Source organism: Saccopteryx leptura, chromosome 3 (assembly GCF_036850995.1).
Source record: "Saccopteryx leptura isolate mSacLep1 chromosome 3, mSacLep1_pri_phased_curated, whole genome shotgun sequence".
Lineage (NCBI taxonomy): Eukaryota > Metazoa > Chordata > Mammalia > Chiroptera > Emballonuridae > Saccopteryx > Saccopteryx leptura.
Genome location: NC_089505.1, coordinates 309,626,409 through 309,647,526, shown reverse-complemented (window position 1 = coordinate 309,647,526; position 21,118 = coordinate 309,626,409). Strand labels below are relative to the sequence as shown.

The 21,118-nt window shown below is 39.9% G+C and overlaps 1 protein-coding gene and 1 non-coding gene across 2 annotated transcripts in view; one reads left to right on the top strand and one right to left on the bottom strand.

Moving 5' to 3' along the window:
- The window catches only part of MTFR1 (mitochondrial fission regulator 1), a 77,287-nt gene that overhangs the window by 5,900 nt on the left and 50,269 nt on the right, over positions 1–21,118 (top strand). The gene's annotated exons all lie outside the window — the stretch shown is intronic.
- LOC136401960 (U6 spliceosomal RNA) lies at positions 6,151–6,254 on the bottom strand. The gene has a single exon (XR_010750881.1). It is a non-coding gene; the product is annotated as a U6 spliceosomal RNA (small nuclear RNA).

Genomic DNA, 21,118 nt, shown 5'->3' with positions numbered 1-21,118 from the left:
AAAATTATTAGTCTTTAAAAATTACATGAAGTAGTATATCATTTTTGTTGCTGTATTTTATTTTGTTAAAAACCATTATAAACCGTTTAGAAGTATATAAGTGTGAAAAAGAAAAAGTGGAGGATTCCATCACAAAGCCTCAGTCTGAGCCAACATTAAGCTTTAGTATCTTCTCAAATCTTTTTCTTGGTGTGTATATCTAAAATATCTATTTTACCACTATTTCTATGACTTACTTTTGAAAAAATGGAATCACGTGTATATGTTAGCTTGTGACTTCTTTATTTAACATTTTATCATGTATAGCTTTATCTTTTTGTTTTAATGGCTATAAACTTGAATGGGTAGATATACTGAATTTAATTATTTTCTTATTGATGGACCCTTAATCTGCCTTTAGAGGTTCTTTTACAAATAATGCTTCAGTAATGGCAAATATCCTTATCAGCTTTTAAAAACCAGACATTTTAATTTGTAAAGGCATAATGTAGTGAGTCTTGCCAGTAAGACAGTTTTTACACACCTAATATTCAGGAGAGAGAATACATTTGTAGTAAATTTTCACCTTGATAGTAAATTTTCATCACTTGACTGGAGCCAAGCACAGCACTTTTAGTCACTGCAAAATATTATTGACTTCTAAATAGTATGTGTGTTTATTTCTACTGATATCCAGGGTCACTTACAATATTTAAACAGTCTTTTTAAAAGATTTAAAATTGATGCCAGTGACCCTGGCTGGTTGGCTCAGTAGTAGAGCATCAGCCTGGCATGTAGATGTCCTGGGTTCGAATCTGGTCAGGACATACAGGAAAAGCACCCATCTGCTTCTCCACCCCTCCCCTTCTCACTTCTCTCCCCCCTCCCACTCCTGCTGCCATGGCTCAATTGAAGCAACTTGGCCCCAGGTACTGAGGATGGCTCCATGGCCTCCACCTCAGGTGCTAAAAAGAGCTTGGTTGCCTATCAATGGAGCAACCTACCAGATGAGCAGAGCATTGCTCCCTAGTAGGCTTGCCAGGTAGATTCCGGTCCAGGCGCATGTGGGAGTCTGTCTCTCTGCTCCCCTCCTCACTAAATTAAAAAAAAAAAAAAAAAAGCCTGACCAGGAGGTGGCGCAGTGGATAGAGTGTTGGACCGGGACACAGAGGACCCAGGTTCGAGACTCTGAGGTCACCAGCTTCAGCGCTGCTCATCTGGCTTGAGCAAAAAGCTCACCAGCTTAGGACCCAAGGTCGCTGGCTTGAGCAAGGGGTTACTCAGTCTGCTGAAGGCCCGCGGTCAAGGCACATATGAGAAAGCAATCAATGAACAACTAAGGTGTTGCAACGAAAAACTGATGATTGATGCTTCTCATCTCTCTCTGTTCCTGTCTGTCTGTCCCTATCTATCCCTCTCTCTGACTCTCTGTCTCTGTAAAATAAATAAATAAATAAATAAATAAATAAATAGTTCTCTTTAAAAAAAAAAAAATGATGCCAGAGTACTACATTCACTTGCATGGGAATGCTTAAAATAAAAATACTACTTTAAGAAGAAAATACTGATATCATTCACTGTAAGGTTAGAGTTCAGAGATTCTTACCTGAAATTGTTAGACCTTCAGTTCGAGTGGAAATATAACTACCTTTAATCTCTTTTATTTCATAGAGAGAAAATTGACCTGTAAAAATGTTACAGAAAATGTTCTTCAGGAGTTTAGTTTCATATCTGAAAACATTAACTTGAAAGAATTTTCATCAAGTTTTAATTAGCTTGTGTTCTTAGACTTATCTAAACAGATTTTTGTTGAAAGATGTAGTATAGGTCATGAGATTTATTCATTTGGGCACTGAAAAATGACATTGTGTGTCATATTCTATACTAGGTGGTGTGAGATTTTATCAGTGTACTTAATTAATTAATTTATTTATTTATTTTGTATTTTTCTGAGGCTGGAAAAGGGGAGGCAGTCAGACAGACTCCCGTATGCGCCCGACCGGGATCCACCCAGCACGCCCACCAGGGGGCGATGCTCTGCCCCTCTGGGGCGTCGCTCTCTTGCAACCAGAGCCACTCTAGCACCTGAGGCACAGGCCACATAGCCATCCTCAGCGCCTGGGCCAACTTTGCTCCAATGGAGCCTTGGCTGCAGGAGGGGAAGAGAGAGACAGAGAGGAAGGAGAGGGGGAGGGGTGGAGAAGCAGATGGGCGCTTCTCCTGTGTGCCCTGGCTGGGAATCGAACCTGGGACTTCCTCACGCCAGGCCTACGCTCCACCACTGAGCCAACCGGCCAGGGCCTCAGTGTGCCTAATTTTGCATGAATAGTAGAGAATACCAATTCTAAATTATTGCCAATAAATTTACCCATAGGTTGAATACTGTATCATTGTTTTACAGTATGGTGAAATGTGGTGACCTAAAGTCTCAACCGCACTGATATGTAGCAGTGGCCACTAGACTTGAATTTCAAGTTTAATTCCAGAGAGTAGCATAGGGTATCGACATAGGGTTGATAACTTTTTTATTTTATTTTAATTTTTAAAATTTTTTTTTTTCAATCTTTTTTTTTTTTTTTTTGTATTTTTCTCAAGTTGGAAACTGGGAGGCAGTCAGACAGACTCCCGCATGTGCCCTATCAGGATCCACCCGGCATGTTTGCTCTGATGGAGCCTTGGCTGCGGGAGGGGAAGAGAGAGACAGAGAGGAAGGAGAGGAGGTGGGGTGGAGAAGCAGATGGACGCTTCTCCTGTGTGCCCTGGCCAGGAATCGAACCCTGGACTCCTGCACGCCAGGCTGACGCTCTACCACTGAGCCAACCGGCCAGGGCTAACTTTTTGAATAAGTTTTTGTTTTTAACTTTATTGTCCTTATTTTTCTTTCATTGTTTGACACCAGAATGTAGACTGTCATTTGTGATGCACTGATACGGTGTATCTAATCTCTTATTAGTCTGAGAACAGGAAATTTCATTCTAATAATTTAGCCTACTGAATAATTAAGAATGGTCTGTTAAGCTTCTTAGACTTCCCTAGAAAATGATCACATTCCTCTCTCATTGTGAATATAATTAAATGGTCATTTCTTTGAATAGTTCCCAAATACCTTTTAAAAATAAGACCCAGTGTAGTTTAGCTTTTCAAGTTTCTGGCACTTAAATTTAATGACAACTGTCATTGCTGCCAACAGAGTTATTGTGAAACTATACTGACTTAAATTATTGTGACTACCTAAAAAATCTACATTGCATTAGTTGTAAGTAGTATTGCAGTAATTCCCCCTAATCCTTGAGGGAAAGTTCTAAGATCCTTACCCCATAGATGCCTAAAACCACAGATAGCACTGAACCCTATAGGTACTATCTTTTTTCCTATACATACATACCTGTGGTAAAGTTTAACTTATAAAGTAAGCACAATAAGAGATTAACAACAACAGCTAATAATAGAACAATTATAACAATATACTGTAATGGAATTTACATGAATGTAGCTTCTCTCAAAATATCATATTGTACCATACTTACCCTTCTTCTTGTGATGTGAAATGATACAGTGCTTGCGTGATGAGATGACAGCTGAATCATGAAGACATTGTGATGTAGCATTAGGCTACTGTTAAGGTTACTTGAACACAAGCTCTAGGATACCATGGCAATTGGATGGGTAGTGGATATAGCATGGGATACCACTGGACAAAGGGATGATTTATGACTCTCCTGGGATGGAATGGGTCAGTGCAAGATTATATCACACTACTCAGAAGGGTGCATAATTTAAAACTTAGGAATTGTTTATTTCTGGAATTCTTCATTTAATGTTCTCAAAGCACAGTTGACTGTGGGTAACAAGTCCCAGAAAGCAAAATCATGAATAAGGAGGGACTACTGTATTTTATATTATCTTTTTTTTTTTGATTGCTCTAAACTGTAATGGGTCTAACTACACTAGATATATTTTCAAGGTATTTGTGGAGGAAAAGTCAGTTTTCAGAGTTGATCTATTTCTCATTTAGTATTAGTTTTTCTTCTCTGTCAACCACTCCTGCCCACAAAAAGTATTAATAATTTACTATTTTTTATAGCCTATGCTAGAGTACAGACTATAAGCCTATACCATTATAAAGTTTTTAGAAGTTATATGCATAGTCCTGCAGAATCAAAGAAACAAAATGCGTATGGGTTGTTAGAACCTTTTTAAAAATCTTTTTTATTCTGAAGTAAAACACAATGTAAAACAGAAAAATGCACAATTAAATGTACAGCACAATAACATCACAAAGCAAACTTCTATGTAATGACTACCAAAGTTAAGGAATAGTTGTTTGCACTCCAGAAAACTCCTTTACACTCCCTTCTATCACCCATTTTAACTTATTTTTTATTTAATTTTATTTTAATTTAAAGTTTACATTTAGTGTTATTCTGTATTAGTTTGAGGTGTACAGCATAGCGGTTAGACAATTATATACTTTACGAAGTGGTCACTCTGATATTTCCAGTACCCACGTGGCACCATACAAGGTTATTACAATATTATTGACTACTTAACTGCTGTTCTTTACATCCCATGACTATTTTATAACTACCAGTCATTACCTTTACCTTTTTCACCCTTTCCCCCAACCTCCCTCTATTCTCATAGCCATCAGTCTCTTCTCAGTACTTGTAAATTTCTGTTTTATTTGTTTGCTTATATTCTTTAGCTATAACATATAAATTAAATCATATAGTATTTGTTGTTCTCTGACTGACTTATCTCACTTAGCATAATACCCTCTATGTCCATTCATGCTGTAGCAAATGGTAAGATTTTATTTTTTATGACCTAGTAATATTACATTATATGTATGCACCAAGGGTTTTTTTTGTTTTTTTTTACAGAGGCAGAGAGAGAGAGTCAGAGAGAGAGTCAGAGAGAGGGATAGATAGGGACAGACAGACAGGAACAGAGAAATGAGAAGCATCAATCATTAGTTTTTCGTTGCGCATTGCGACACCTTAGTTGTTCATTGATTGCTTTCTCATATGTGCCTTGACCGTAGGCCTTCAGCAGACTGAGTAACCTCTTGCTCAAGCCAGTGACCTTGGGTCCAAGCTGGTGAGCTTTTGCTCAAACCAGATGAGCCCGCGCTCAAGTTGGTGACCTTGTTGGTCTCGAACCTGGGTCCTCCGCATCCCAGTCCAACGCTCTATCCGCTGCGCCACCACCTGGTCAGGCCCAAGGTTTTTTTATGTACTCATATATTTATGGGCACTGGGGTTGCTTCTTTAGCTTGGCTATTATAAGTAATGCTGCAGTGAACATAGGCATGCATATATATTTTTGAATTAGTGTTTCAGATTTTTTTTTGATGTTTACCGAGAAATGAAGTCACTGGGTCATAAGGCAGTTCCAGTTTAACATTTTTTGTTTTAGAGAGGAGGGAAGGAGAGAGGGAAGGAAGGAGAGAGAAAGAGAAAGGAAGAGAGAAGCATCAACTCATTTCACCTAGTTGTGCCATTGATTGTTTCTCATATGTGCCCTGGCCAGGGCCCAAACTGGCGACCTTGAGGGGTTGAGCTGGTGCTCTCTGGATCAAGCTTGCAGTCTTGAGATTGAGCTGGTGACCTTGGGGTCGGGCCATTGACCCTTGGCTTGAGCCAGTGACCATGTGCTCAAGCTGGTGACGTCAGCATGCTGGGGCAGTGCTCTATTCACTGCACCACCAGCCAGGGCCATTTTTAATTTTTTGAGGTAATTCTGTATTCCTTTCCACTGGCTACACCAATCTGCATTCCCACTAACAGGCCCCGAGAGTTCCCTTTTCTCCACATCCTCCCCATTTTGGCTGCCTCTCTATGTTTGTTTCTGTATATTAGGTAGATCTGCTGTGTCTCCCAATCTTGGTAAGATGGCCTTAGGTGTCCTATAGGACTCAGTGGCGCAGTCTCTAATCACTTGAACTGGGTGCTCCTTGTGTGGGTTATGTGAGCCCTTCTGTTGTAGTTGAGTCTGATTAGTGTTGGCCTGTTTGTGCATTGGGTGAATCCTCAGGCCGGTTGAATATGAGTATCAACCCCAACCATATTGTACAAGCTGCTGTTAGGTGCTGACCACAAAAAGGGAATTGGCCTCAGCAAGATCTTGTGCCTGCCAACATCACCCTTTGGATATGCCACTTGTGGAGCTAATTGGATTCTGCTTTTCATGAATTTGCATTTCATCCTTGTGCAGGGGCCATGCTAATCTCTGTATCGTTCCAATTTTAGTATATGTGCTGTTGAAGCAAGCATGGATTCTGCTCTGATGTTGTCTGAATCTCGTCACTGGGTCTGTTGGTTCTGAGGTCTCTTGGGAGGTACTACTCCAGTGCAAGTCAATATTAGATACTGCCTGTAACTGGCCCTGGGCAACCTGTTGGGAACTATCAAGTGATCCTCAGTTTGTGACTGCCTCTTCTGGGCCTGGAAGCTTGTGGGAAGGGCCAGGATGTGCACCAAGGCTGGTTTATACCATCACCAAACCCAGAGGCAGGCCAGCAAAAGGCCCAAGGCACCCTGAGATTCACCTCCACCTGCCTCTACCTGCCATCTACCTGTGAAGTTTAGTCACTGAAAGACCCTCTGGTGGTACATAAGTTACCTGAAGTAGATTCTTAGTGAGTCACCAGGTAGGGGTGAATGGTATTCCACACACTGATACAGATTCAGACTTGATGACAGTGCTGGGTCTGAGTCCACTAAACAAAAGTCCTGGGATACACCAAGGCTATGCCACATGCTGGGTGCCCGCAGACCTTTGTGGTGGGGTGGGGTTTCAGGGAGTCATCAGGGGGAAGCCAGCAGAGTTTATCAGGCCCAAACAGACCAAGATGTGTCCATCTGAAGGGAGGGCTCTATAGCAACAGTGCATGCGAGGGAAAAATGGCTTCTCTCCTAGAACTACACAACCGTCCAGGAACCTGCCCAGACATCCTAGAGAGCTCAAGCTCAGCAGGGCAGACCACTGGGAGAGGAAGGGTGGGTCTAGTAGATTTTTTGTTTGGAGGTTGGTGCCGGTCCAGCTTGCGGAAGATGGGGGGAATGCCTCCAACCTCAGAGCCACACCTCAGTCTCTGGCACCTCCTGACTTCTCCACAGGGCTGAAAAACGGGGAGTCAGGGAGGGTGGGGCTATTGCAGTCCCCCAGCTTGATGCATATGAAGGGGGATGCCCCACCCAAGAAAGATGGCACCTCTGGTATGGGAGAGGGACTAACCACTGGGACCCTGGTGGCTGTCCCTTCAGCTCTCCATGGAGTCTCACAACCTCATCTCTCTGTTCTTCTCCGAGCTGCCCTCCCTCCTGAAGAGCCCAGGGAAAGGTGCTACAAATGAGATTTTTTTTGTGCTGGCCCTTTAAGAGGGTACCTGGGATTCTAGCTGACTCTGTCCCTGGTGGACAGAATCCCCAGAGATTTTCACAGCCAGATGTTACATGGGCTCCTCTTCCGGCTCTGGGCTGGGAAACCCAGTTTGGGGTTGAGATCCCTCGCTCCTTAGGAGGAACCTATGCAACCAAGATATCCCTCTAGATTTTCAGCCACTGCATGTGGTTATGGGGCCAGCTCTTTTTACATTCCTTCTCTTTCTTCCATTCTCAATATGGTTTCCTCTCTGAATTTTTGGTTATGACTTCTGTTCAGCCAGTCTTCAGTTGGTTACTCAGGTTGATTGTTTTATATTTTAGTTATAATTTCAGTTTGGTCCTGGGAGAAGGTAAGTGTAACTTCCACCTACTCTGATGCCATCTTAGATTCTTGTACCTTCATAACTATAAGGTTTTTTTTTTGCCTTTTATGCTTTTTACTTATTTTTTAAAGGGGAGGGCAGACAGACAGGAACAACTCATAGTTGTGGCACCTTAGTTGTTCATTGATTGCTTTCTCATATTTTCCTTGATGGGGGGGAGGGGACTCCAGCTGAGCCAGTGACCATGGGGTCATGTCTATTATCCCACACTCAAGCCAGTGACCACATGCTCAAGCTGGTGAGGCCGCACTGAAGCCAGTGACCTCAGGGCCTGGATCCTCAGCATCCCAGGCCGATGCTCTATTCACTGCACTACTGCCTGATTAGGTCTTTTATGCTTTTCTTAATGCCTGTAAGAAAAGGATATCTGTAGTGATACCCCCCTTTTTCATTCTTGATACTGGTGGTATGTGCCTTCTCTTTTCTTGATAAGGCCCATTAGATGTCAGCCCCACCCTTTTTAAATTTTTTTTTTTAATTTTTAAAATTTTCCATTGATTTGAGAGAAAGGAAGGGGAGAGGAAGAGAGAGAGAGAGAAGCATTGACCCATTGTTCTATTTTGTTGTGCACTCATTGGTGCTTCTCACATGTGCCCTGACTGGGGATTGAGCCTATGACCTCAGAATATAGGAGTTATGTTCTATCCACTGAGCAAAGTTGAGTTTGCTCCGGCCAGAGCTGAGTTCAGTCCTTTTTGTTAGTCTTTTCCAGGAATGAACTTTTGGCCTGATTGTGCGTCTGTGTCTTGGTTCTTTGATGCTTTTAAATAAATGATTTGTCCAGCTAGCTCATTTGTCCTCAATGAGAGGAACATTTTAATGTCTGAAATTACCCAGTTAACCTATAAATGGAAGCAAAATTCCTCTTATATATTTGCTTACAATTGAGATAGTGTAGAACAGGTACTGGCTTGGGGTTTAGATGCCTTTTGTCTAATATTCAAATATGAATTGAGCAATAGTTATATCTCATATACTGTCCTAGGTGCTGGGATCAGTGTGATAAATCAAATAAGAGTTTTTGCTTTTAGGTGATTAAAGTGCAGCGGAGGAGGTAAGTAGTTTGGTACATTAAAAAAAAATATTTTTTATCAGATTTAAAATATTTTCATATGCTGAGAAGGTGTACCTAGCATATATTTTTTTTTTTTTAAATATTTTTTTATTTTATTTATTCATTTTTAGAGAGGAGAGAGAGACAGAGAGGAGAGAGAGACAGAGAGAGAGAAGGGGGGAGGAGCTGGAAGCATCAACTCCCATATGTGCCTTGACCAGGCAAGCCCAGGGTTTCGAACCGGCGACCTCAGCATTTCCAGGTCGACGCTTTATCCACTGCGCCACCACAGGTCAGGCCTAGCATATATTTTAAAAGGTTATCTGTACATTTCTTTGAGCCAAATAGAAACAATAGCAGTTAAACGATAGCAGTTTATAAAGGGAAGCCATTTGTAGTCTCTAGTCTGATTATACAAACTATAGTAATTATTGACAACATTCCTTTTTAACCGTCAAAGGTGAGAACTATGTTATTATGCACCTCTCTCCATTTATCCAACCCAAGTGCTCACCCACATTAAGAGGGTTTGAATACTTTTAATGTGCTAGATAGGGGAAATCATAGTAAACAGTCCTAATTTTGATTGATCAGGAAAGACTTCTTGAAGGTGGTGATAGCTAAATTGAAATGCAGGATTAATAGAAGCTAGCTTGGTATAGGGGTACAGTAGGGAGGTGGAATACTGAATAAAAGAAAAGTCAGGACAGCATTGAATTTCTAGAATGATTTGTATGACTGGATCATCAACGAGTAGAGTGTGAAAGATGTGGAAGATAGGAAAGAACAGAGACTAGATTATAAAAGACCTACCATATTTCCCTATGTATAAGATGCTCCCATGTATAAGATGCACCTTAATTTTGGGGCCCTAACTTTGAAGAAAAAAAATTATTACATAAAGTTATTGAACTCAGGTTTTATTCATCATAAAATTCATAGAACTCCTTATCACTGTCAAAACTCCCATCCATTAGCTTATCTTCATCTGTGTCTGATGACGAACCACTGTCTTCATATATTGCTTCGTCCTCAAATCCATCTAGTTTTTAGATCCCAAATTTTTCGAAAAAAGGTGCGTCTTATACATGGGGAAATATGGTACTTCAATATTGAGAATGAATAGAAAGTGGAGAGGGCCTGACCTGTGGTGGCACAGTAAATAAAGCATCCACTTGGAACACTGGGGTGGTCATTTCAAAACCCAGGGCTTGCTGGGTCAAGGCACATGCAACAGCAAATAATGAATAACTAAAGCAAAGCAACTCTGAATTGATACATCTCCCCCCTTCCACCCCCCTGTAAAATCAATAAATAAAATCTTTTAAAAAATGTAATAAAAAAGGGAAAGGGATAGTGGGAGGAGGAACTAGTCTGGTTGATAGATTTTATGATAGTGCAGGCTTAGGATATCAGTAAGGACAATGGAATCTGATATATTTAGAAGAAAAATAGAATTTGACTCAATGTATATAATTAAAGAGAAGGAATAACTATTACTGATGCCATATTCTGAGGTAGGGAACACATTTGAACAAAATTGAGGAGGAACATTAAGGCGTTCAGTTTTGAGTTTCTTTGGTTTAAATACAGATGGTAGAAACCAGAAGATGGCATGTAATTGAAATTAACAAGAAAAAAGAAAATTTATGTAATAGAGGGTGGAGTTGATGTAAAGAGACAAGTGTGTGTGGGGGCAGTAATCCTAAGGACTTACCGTATTTTTCGCTCCATAAGACATACCTGATCATAAGATGCACCTAGGGTTTTAAGGAGGAAAATAAGAAAAAAATATTCTGAACCAAATAGTGTATTAAAATATTTAATAAAATACACCACAATAATATTTCAGTAATGTAAACTCAACAGCAGTATTAACAACCGTTAGCACTGTTATTAACAAATGAGAAGAGACTTTAATGTTCAAATACTCTTCTAGTTGTCCAGGTACCTGCAGCAGCTAAAAAAATGAACATTCATTCCATAAGGCACACAGGCATTTTCCCCTCCACTTTTGGAGGAAAAAAGTGCATTTTATGGAGCGAAAAATACGGTAGTTGGAAAGAGGGACAGGAGATAATGGGGTCAGAATAGGTGCAGATAAGTGTATATGGCATGTGGAATGGCAGGATGTTGAGGGGTTTCCTCTCAGATGACTTCTGTATTTGAAGTACTGTGCTTTGTCATCTTCTGTGAAACGATGGAAGAAAGGTTGGAGAGATTTGGATAGCTAGGGGAATGTTCGAAATAGCTGCCCTGGAGAATGGAAAAGAAAGAAGAGTAAGAAGATAAGATTTTTCTAGAATGCAATGAGGGCCCCATTGAGATTGGGGGAAGTACATTTGTAGCAACACCAAAATCAGTAATTTTTCTGCAACCCAATTGTAGGAAATGTAGGTTACTCAATTCATCAAGTTCAGGCTTTTAGAATAAATAAGACAGTAGAACAAGGAATTGAAAATATTGACAAAGCAGTGGTTCAAGTAATTTTTAACTCTATGGGGTAGAAGAAAGTGAAGGTGGGAAGGGATTGATTAGGTTCATAAAAATTACAGGGGAGAAAAGACTGACTGAAGGTCTCGATATAATCACGGAGTAGATCAGAAGAGTATCTGAGAAAAAGTTAGAAGGTAAGATATTTGATATTTTTATCTTCTACATTTTTTTTCTTCTAGTGAGGGTAGGGGGGGAGAAAGAGTAAGGGAGAGAGATGAGAAGCATCAACTCATAGTTGCATCAGTTTAGTTGTTCATTGATTGCTTCTCATATGTGCCTTGACCAGGGTGGGCATCTCAAGCCAGCGACCTTGAGCTTCAAGCCAGTAACCTTTGGGCTCAAGCCAGTGACTACGGGATCATGTTAACGATCCCACACTCAAGCTGGTAACCCCGTGCTCAAACTGGCGAGCCTGCGCTCAAGCCAGATGAGACCATGCTCAAGCCAGCAAGCTCAGGGTTTCAAACCTGGAACCTTAGTGTCCCAGGTCGATGCTGTATCCTCTGTGCCACCACCAGTCTGGCTCTAGATTTTTTTTTTAAGATTTTATTTATTGATTTTAGAGAGAGGAGAGAGAGAGAGGTGGGGCAGGGGAGGAGCAAGAAGCATCAACTCATAGTAGTTGCTTCTCGTATGTGCCTTGACTGGGCAAGCCCAGGGTTTAGAACTGGTGTTCAGCATTCCAGGTTGACACTTGATCCACTGCATCATCACAGGTCAGTTTGCCCATTTTTTTAATTGAATTGTTTTATTGATTTATCTTTTTAATGTTGAACTGTATGAGTTTTTTATATATACTCACAAAAATTAGGGGATATTTCAAAATGAGTATGAAGCGATAAAATATCCCCTAATTTTTGTGAGCAGTATACTTTGGATATTAACCCTTTATTGGCTATATCATTTGCAAGTATCTTCTCCCATTCAGTGGTTGCCTTTTTGTTTTGTGGATGGTTTCCTTTGTAGTGCAAAAGCTTTTTACTTGATGTAGTCCCATTTGTTTATTTTTGTTTTTGTTGTCTTTGACCTAGAAGACATAGCCAAAAAAAAAAGCAGTCTTTTTAAAAGTTTTAATGAATTAATTGTGGAGACATTGGTTAATAAAATTATATAGGTTTCAGCCTGATCAGGCGGTGGTGCAAGGGATGGAGTGTCAGGCTGGGACGCGGAGGACCCAGGTTCGAAACCCTGAGGTTGTTGGCTTGAGCATGGGCTCATATGGTTTGAGCAAGGCTCACCAGCTTGAGCCCAAAGTCACTGGCTTGAGCAAGGCGTCACTTGGTCTACTGTAGCCCCTCAGTCAAGGAACATATGAGAAAGCAATCCATGAACAACTAAAGTGCCACAACAAAGAATTGATGCTTCTCCTCTCTCTTCTGTCTGTCTATCCCTATCTATCCCTCTCTCTGTCACACACACACACACACACACACACACACACACAAATGTAGGTTTCAGGTATACAGTTCTATTAACGTATCATCTGTATATTGTGTGTTCACCACCCCAAGTCAAGTTTCTTTCCATTACCATTTATACTCCTTTTACCCTCTTCTACCTTTTTCCGCCCTCCTTTTCCTCTGGTAATCACCATACTGTAGTTTGTGTACTTCAAAAAGTGTTTAATCCATTTTGAGTTTCATTTCATATATTGTGTAAGAAAGTCACTTGGTTTCATGTGTTTGTTTTTACCCGTCCAGTTTTCCCAACACCATTCATCGATGAAATTGTCTTTACTCCATGTGTATTCTTTCCTCCTTTGTAGTAGATTAATAGATCATGTAAGTGTGAGTTTGTTTTTGGGCTTTCATCTATTCCGTAGATCTGTGTGTCTTCTTTTTTTGTGTCAGTACTATACTTTGGGTTACTATAGCTTTGCAGTATAGTTTGAAACCAGATAGTGTGGTACCTCCAACTTTTGTATTTGTTTTTTCTTTTTAAATTTTATTTAGAAAATTAAATTTAATAAGTTGACATTGATCAATAAGAATACATAGGTTTCACAATGAGATATCACCTCACATCAGTCAGAATGGCACTCATCAACAAAACAACACAGAATAAGTGCTGGCGAGGATGTGGAGAAAAGGGAACCTTCCTGCACTGCTGGTGGGAATGCAGACTGGTGCAGCCACTGTGGAAAACAGTATGGAGATTTCTCAAGAAATTAAAAATCGAACTGCCTTTTGACCCAGCTATTCCACTTTTCGGAATATACCCCAAGAACACCAGAGCACTGTTTGAAAAGAAGAAATGCACCCCCATGTTTATGGCAGCATTGTTCACAATAGTGAAGATCTGGAAACAGCCTAAGTGTCCGTCAGTGGATGAGTGGATTAAAAAGCTTTGGTACATATATACTATGGAATACTACTCAGCCATAAGAAATGATGACATTGGATCATTTACAACAACATGATGGACCTTGATAACATTATACTGAGCGAAATAAGTCAATCAAAAAAACTAAGAACTGTATGATTCCATACAGAGGTGGGACATAAAAATGAGACTCAGAGACATGGACAAGAGTGTGGGGGTTACGGGGTGGGGGGGAGCAGAGGGAGGGGGTTGGGGGAGGGGAGGGGCACAAAGAAAACCAGTTAGAAGGTAATGGAAGACAATTGGACTTTGGGTGATGGGAATGCAGCATAATCAAATGTCAAAATAACCTAGAGATGTTTTCTCTGAACATATGTACCCTGATTTATCAATGTCACCTCATTAAAATTAATTAAAAAAAAAAGAATGCATAGGTTTCAGGCGAACATTTCTGTAGCATTTGAACTATTGATTATGTTGTATACCCATCACCCAAAGTCAAATCATTTTTTGTCACCATGCATATGTTCCTCTTTACACCCTTCCTGGTCCCTTCCCCCACATCTCCCTTCCCCAGGTAACCATTTCACTTTGATCTATGTCCATGAGTTTCAGTTTTATACCCCACAACCTGTGTGTGAAGTCATACAGTTCTTAGCTTTTTCTGATTTACTTATTTCACTCAGTATAATGTACTTAAGGTCCATCCATGTTGTTGTAAATGATCCGATGTCATCATTTCTTATGGCTGAGTAGTATTCCATTGTATATAGTACCATATCTTCTTTATCCAATCCTCTATTTAGGGACACTTTGGTTGTTTTCATGTCTTGGCCACTGTGAATAATACTGTGATGAAAATGGGGGTGCATGGGTCTTTATATACAGATGTTTTTGAGTTTTGGGAGTAGATTCCCAGTAGAGGGATTGCTGGGTCATATGGTAGTTCTATTCTTAATTTCTTGAGGAACCACCATACTTTCTTCCATAATGGTTGTACTAATTTGCATTCCCACCAGCAGTGAATGAGGGTTCCTTTTTCTCCACATCCTTACCCACATGTTATTACTTGTCTTGTTGATAATAGCCAGTCTAACAGGTATGAGGTGGTATCTCATTGTAGTTTTGATATACATTTCTCAAGTAGATAGTGAATATGAGCATCTTTTCATATATCTGTTGGTCATTTGTATGTCCTTTTGGGAGAATTATCTGTTCAGATTCTCGCCCCAATTTTTAATTGGATTGTTTGCTTGTCACTGAGCTTTGTGAGTTCTTTGTATATTCTATTGTAGATATTAACCCCGTATTGGAGCTAATATTTGCAAATATCATCTCCCATTTAGTTGACTTCCTATTTGTTTTGTTGTCAGGTTCTTTTGCTGTGTAGAAGCTTTTTAGTTTGATATAATCCCATTTATTTATATTTGTCTTTACTTCCCTCAACTTTGTTGTTTTTTCTCAAGATTGCCTTGTTTATTCAGGGTCTTTCTAGTTCCATATAAATTTCAGGATTATTTGTTTTAGTTATGTGGAAAATGTATGTATCAAAATTTGTATTTTGATAGAGATTGTATTGAATCTGTAGATTGTTTTGGGTAATATGGACATTTTATTTATTTATTTATAATTGTTTTCCAATTACATTCACCTTTTTTACCAATCCTCCCAACTTCCCTTCCATCTGGCAACCATCAAAATGTTCTCTTTATTTTTGAGTCTCTTTCTGCTCTGCCTGTTTGTTTGTTTTGATTTTTAGATTCTATTGTTGATACATATTTATTGCTATTTAGTCATATGTTTTTATCTTTTTTTTTCTTTTTTTCTATTTTTGCTTCTTAAAGAAGACCCTTCAACATCTTATGTAATACTAATTTGGTGGTGGTGAATTCCTTTAGCTTTTTTTATTCTTGAAAGCTCTTTTTTTAAAAAAAATTTTAATTTATTAGTTTTAGCAAGAGAGAGAGGAAAAGAAAGGGAGACAGGATTGATGTTCCTGTATGTGCCCTGACCAGGGATTGAACCGGCAACCTCTGTGCTATGAGACAACGCTCTAACCAACCTAGCTATCTGGCCAGGGCTCTTGGAAGCTCTTTATATGTCCTTTGACTCTAAATGATAGCTTTGCTGGGTGGAGCAATCTTGGTGGTAGGCCCTTGTTTTCCATCACAATGAACATTTCTTGCCAGTCTCTTCTGGCCCTCAAAGTTTTTGTTGAGAAATCAGCTGACAGTCATTTTGAGCTTCCTTGTTGGTAACTAACTGCTTTGCTTTTGCTGCTTTTTAAGATTCTCTCTTTGTATTTAATCTTTTTCATTTTAATTATGATGTGTCTCGGTATGGGCCTCTTTGGGTTTATCTTGTTTAGGACTCTTTGTGCTTCCTGGACTTGTATGTCTACTTCCTTCACCAGGCATGAGACACAAAGTGATCTGCAGATGGCTGCTACTTGAGCTGGCCTTGGAGGTTCCCAGGAGAACGCAAGCTTCAAACCAAGGCTGGGTCTTGCTAGTGACAGGCCTGGGGACACTTAGTGAGAGGTACAGGGCACTCAGAGGCCAGATGCTGCTTGTTTGAGGGAGTTTAGGCAAGTCTGAATTATGAACTAAGACAGGCCATTCATATGGAAAAGCCACTGGAAACAGCTTGAGTGAGTGGTAGCAAAGTTGGGTGGGGCAGGTTTCAAGGAATCACCTGGATGATTGTTAATGTTGTTGGTGTTGTTATCCAGGTTGATGGATACTCAGATATTTATCCCCCCTTCAGCATGTGAACCCGTCTGACCCAGGACTTTTGTTTCTTTGCCATTTTTTGATTATTGATTCTATTGCATTAGTAGTAATCTGTTCAGATTTTGTTTTAATCCTGTTTCAGTCTTGGAAGATTGTATGTGTCTAGGAATCGGTCCATTTCTTCTAGGTTGTCCAGTTTGTTGGCATATACTACTAGTTCATGGTATTATCTTTTTATTTCTGTGGTGTCAGTTGTCACTTCCATTTCTCTTATTTTATTTGCACTCTTTTTTTTTTCTCTTCCAATTGATTTCTCATTTCATATCTTTGTTGTTGAAAAGGATGCTTGATATGACTTCAGTCTTCTTAAATTTGAGACTTGTTTTGTGGCCTAACATTGTCTCCTGAAGATGTTTCAGTTGATGTTGAGAAGAATGTATATTCTGCTGTTCTGGGGTGGGATGTTCTGCAAGTGTCTGTTTGGTCCATCTAATCTAAGATCACTGTTTCCTTGTTGAGTTTCTGCCTGGATGATGTGTCATTGATGTCAGTAGGGTATTAAAGTCCCCTACTATTACTGTGTATTACTATCAGTCTTTCCCTTATGTCTGTTAATGTTTTTTTTATGGGTGTAAGTGCTTCTACATTGAGTTCTGATGTTTACAAGAGTTATATTCTGTTGTTGGATTGGTCCCTTTATCATTATGTAATAACCTTCCTTTCCTCTCGTTACAACCTTTGTTTTAAAGTCTATTTTTGTGTTATATAAAGGTTGCTACTACAGCTTTTTTGTTTGTTTCCATTTACATGAAATACCTTTTTCCATTTCTTCACTTTCAGTCTGTGTGTCTTTTTGATCTGAAATGAGTCTTTTGTGGACATGATATATACAGGTGTTGTTGTTTTGTTGTTTAATCCATCAGCCACCCTGTGTCTTTTGTTGTTGTTTTTTTAAGTGGAGAACAGGAGAGATAGACTCCCATATGTGCCTTGACCAGGATCTACCCAGCAACTCCCATCTTGGACCAATGCTCAAATCAGCCAAGCTATTTTTAGTACTTAAGACTGATGCTTGGACCAATGAGCTATCCTCAGTGCCGGGGCTGACGCTCGAACCAATGAGCTACTGGCTATGGGAGGGGAAGAGATAGAGAAGGGGAAGAGAAGCAGATGGTTGCTTCTCTTGTGTGAACTGACCGGGAATTGAACCCAGAATGTCCATTTGTCGGGCTGATGCTCTATCAGCCTTTACTCCAGGCGTCGGGAACCTATGGCTTGCGAGCCAAATGTGGCTCTTTTGATGGCTGCATTTGGCTCGCAGACAAATCTTTAATAAAAAAATAATAACGTTAAAAATATAAAACATTCTCATGTATTACAATCCATTCATTTCCTACCGCTCATGTTCATGGTTGCAGGTGGCTGGAGCCAATCACAGCTGTCCTCTGGGACAACACCAAATTTTTATTGGATAATGGGTAAAGTACACGGGTCGTTGTATGGCTCTCACAGAATTACATTTTAAAATATGTGGTGTTCGCCTGACCAGGCGGTGGCGCAGTGGATAGATCATCAGACTGGGATGTGGAAGGACCCAGGTTCGAGACCCCAGAGGTCGCCAGCTTGAGCGCTGGCTCATCTGGTTTGAGCAAAGCTCACCAGCTTGGACCCAGGGTCGCTGGCTTGAGCAAGGGGTTACTCTGTCTGCTGAAGGCCCCTGGTCAAGGCACATATGAGAAAGCAATCAATGAAAAACTGAGGTGTCACAACGGAAAACTAATGATTGATGCTTCTCATCTCTCTCCGTTCCTGTCTATCTGTCCCTATCTATCCCTCTCTGACTCTCTCTCTGTCTCTGTAAAAAACAAAACAAAAAAATATGTGGCGTTCATGGCTCTCTCAGCCAAAAAGGTTTCTGACCCCTGCTTTACTCCATTTACATTTAGAGTAATTATGGATAGTTATGTAGTTACTGCCATTTTGTTGTTTTCTGGTTTTGTTCTTCTGTTCCTTCTTTTGCTTTCTTGTACATTGATGACTTTCTATAGTGGTTTGTTAGGAGTCCTTTCTCTTTATTTTTTGCATATCTGTTATAGGTTTCTGTTTTTTGGTTACAATGAGATAGATATATATACTGCTCACAAAAATTAGAGGATATTTCAAAATGAATATGAAGTGATAAAGTACCCCCTACTTTTTGTGAACAGTATATATCAAGCTATATTTTGGCAGTGTATTTTAAGTTGATGGTTGCTTAAGCTCAAGTGTGTTTTTAAAGCACTACATTTTTTTTTTTACTTACCCTCCTCTCATTTGTTTTTATCATCATATTTTACATCTTGTGTGTGTCTGTATCCCTTAATTTATTATTGTATTTATACATGATCATACTACATTTGTATTTTAACCTTCCTATTAGCTTTATAATTGATTAATATACTACTTTTACTAAATGCCTTTTGTCAGTGAGATTTTTTTTCTTTCCTGTATTTTCGTATTTTTAATTTTGAACTTTTCTTTTCACCTTAAAGGAGACCTTTTAACATAACAGTTTAGTTGTGATAAACTCCTTTTAGCCTTTGCTTGTGTGGGAAACTATCTCTCTTTATATTCTGAATAATAACCTTGCTGGGTAGAGTATTATTGGGTGTAGGTATTTTCTTCACTTCAGATCGATACTCTAACCAACTGAGCTATCCAGCCAGGGCCAAGTGTAGGTATTTTCATTTCATCACTTTGAATATATTCTGTCATTCCCTCTGCTCTGCAAAATTTCTGATGATAAATCTGCCTCTTATGGGGACACCCTTGTTTGTAACTAGCTGAATTTCTCTTGCTACTTTTAATATTTCCTCTTTAACTTTTGGTATTTAAATTATGATGTTGGTGTGAACCTATTTGAGTTCATTTTGTTTGGGATTCTGTGCTTCCTGGACTCTTATGTCTATTTCCTTCATTAGATTAGGGAAGTTTTCCAACTTTTTTTGCTTGCAGTAGGTTTTTTTCCCCTACTATCTTTCTTCTGCCTCTGTGACCCCTATGATGCGAACATTGGTGCACTTGATGTCCCAGATGGTCCTTAAACTATGCTCTTTTATTTGGATTCTGTTTTCTTTTTGCTGTGCATACTGGGTGATTTCTACTACCTTGTTTTCCAGAATTCTGAAGTTTTTCTGCATCATCTAATTTGCTCTTAATTTCTCTAATTTTTTTTCATTTTAGTTATTGCAGTGATTTTCAACCTTTTTTGAGCTGCGGCACATTTTTTACATTTACAAAATCCTGGGGCACACCACCTACCAAAATGACACTCTAACACAGTACATATTATACATATAGTTAATAATATAGTTTCTAAATGTATTTATACTCAGTGTGAAACATGGGCCTGTTTCGATGAACACAAAAGGGATATCCTGGCAGGAATGGTAGAAAGACACACATGAAGCTCTTCCTCAGCAGTTCTCAGTCTCTCTCTGTTTTTAGTTTTTATCGCAGTCAAGCTTGAGAAGCTCAGCTCACATAGATATGTGGTTGAAAATGGGAGCAATGTCAAAATAGCTTTGTTGGCCAGAATGGGGAACTCCTTGGCAACAGATAACCAAAAACTGTCCAAAGGAAGATCAGCAAACTTTAGCTTTAAACCACGATCTTGTTTCAGTTCAATGAGTTCCTCTTGCTCCTTTAAAGTCATGCCCTTTCCAGCAACGGATACTGAGCTGTATGGGTCCCTAACCCAGTCAAGGCATTCTGTGAAGGCTGAAGAGAAATAAAATGACAACGTCTTCTCAAGAGTTTTCAAATGTCTGCCAATCACCTCACACATTACAGCAGTGTTGCCATCATGCTATTTCTCGGTGAGCAGGAACATCTCAAGGTTGCCACGCTGTACATGTTGCGAGAGCTGCACCTTTAAACAGAATCCGTTCATTTTATCAGTGCTTGTAAGCAGGTTTTTATTTCGGCCTTGCATCCATGTGTTCAGTTCATTCAGATAATGAAATATATCAGCCAGGTATGCCAGCTTTGCACACCACTCATCACTTGCAAGCAGCTTCGAGTAATCGGACCTCTCGTTTGTCAGAAATACTTTAAGTTCCTCTCGCAACTCATACACACGGGCCAGCACTTTGCCGCAACAGCCACCGGACCTCCGTGTGGAGCAATAAGATTTTATGTTCCGCTCCCATTTCTTTACACAAAGATGCAAATAAGCACCTCTGAGATGTGTCTTCACAAAGTTCACTATGCTCACAACATCATCCAACACAGGAGCTGGATCTGCTGGTAAGGTCTTTGCAATGAGGGCCTCACGATGCAAAAAACAGTGCGTAACAATAACATTTGGGTTTCTTTCTTTGACCCTACTTACAAAACCTTTGATGCGCCCGACCATGGCTGTGGCTCCATCAGTGCAGACACCTGTGCAGTTTTCCCACGTAAGCCAGCTTTTATCAAGATATTCCGACGTGACCCAAAATATTTCCTCTCCTGTTGATTTTTCTGGCAGTGCCTTGCAAAATAGGAAGTTTTCTCTAATGGTTTCTCCATCCACAAAACGCACGTTGGCCAAGAGCTGACAGTGTCCACTAATATCCGTCGACTCATCAAGTTGCAAGGCAAATTTCTTACTGATGCGCACCTTTTCCAAAACAACAGTTTCAATGTCCGCAGACATGTCATCAATATGTCTGGCAATTGTGTTATCTGAGAGAGGTACTTTAGCTATCTCTTTGGCCGCGTAGGGCCAAGCATCTCATTTAC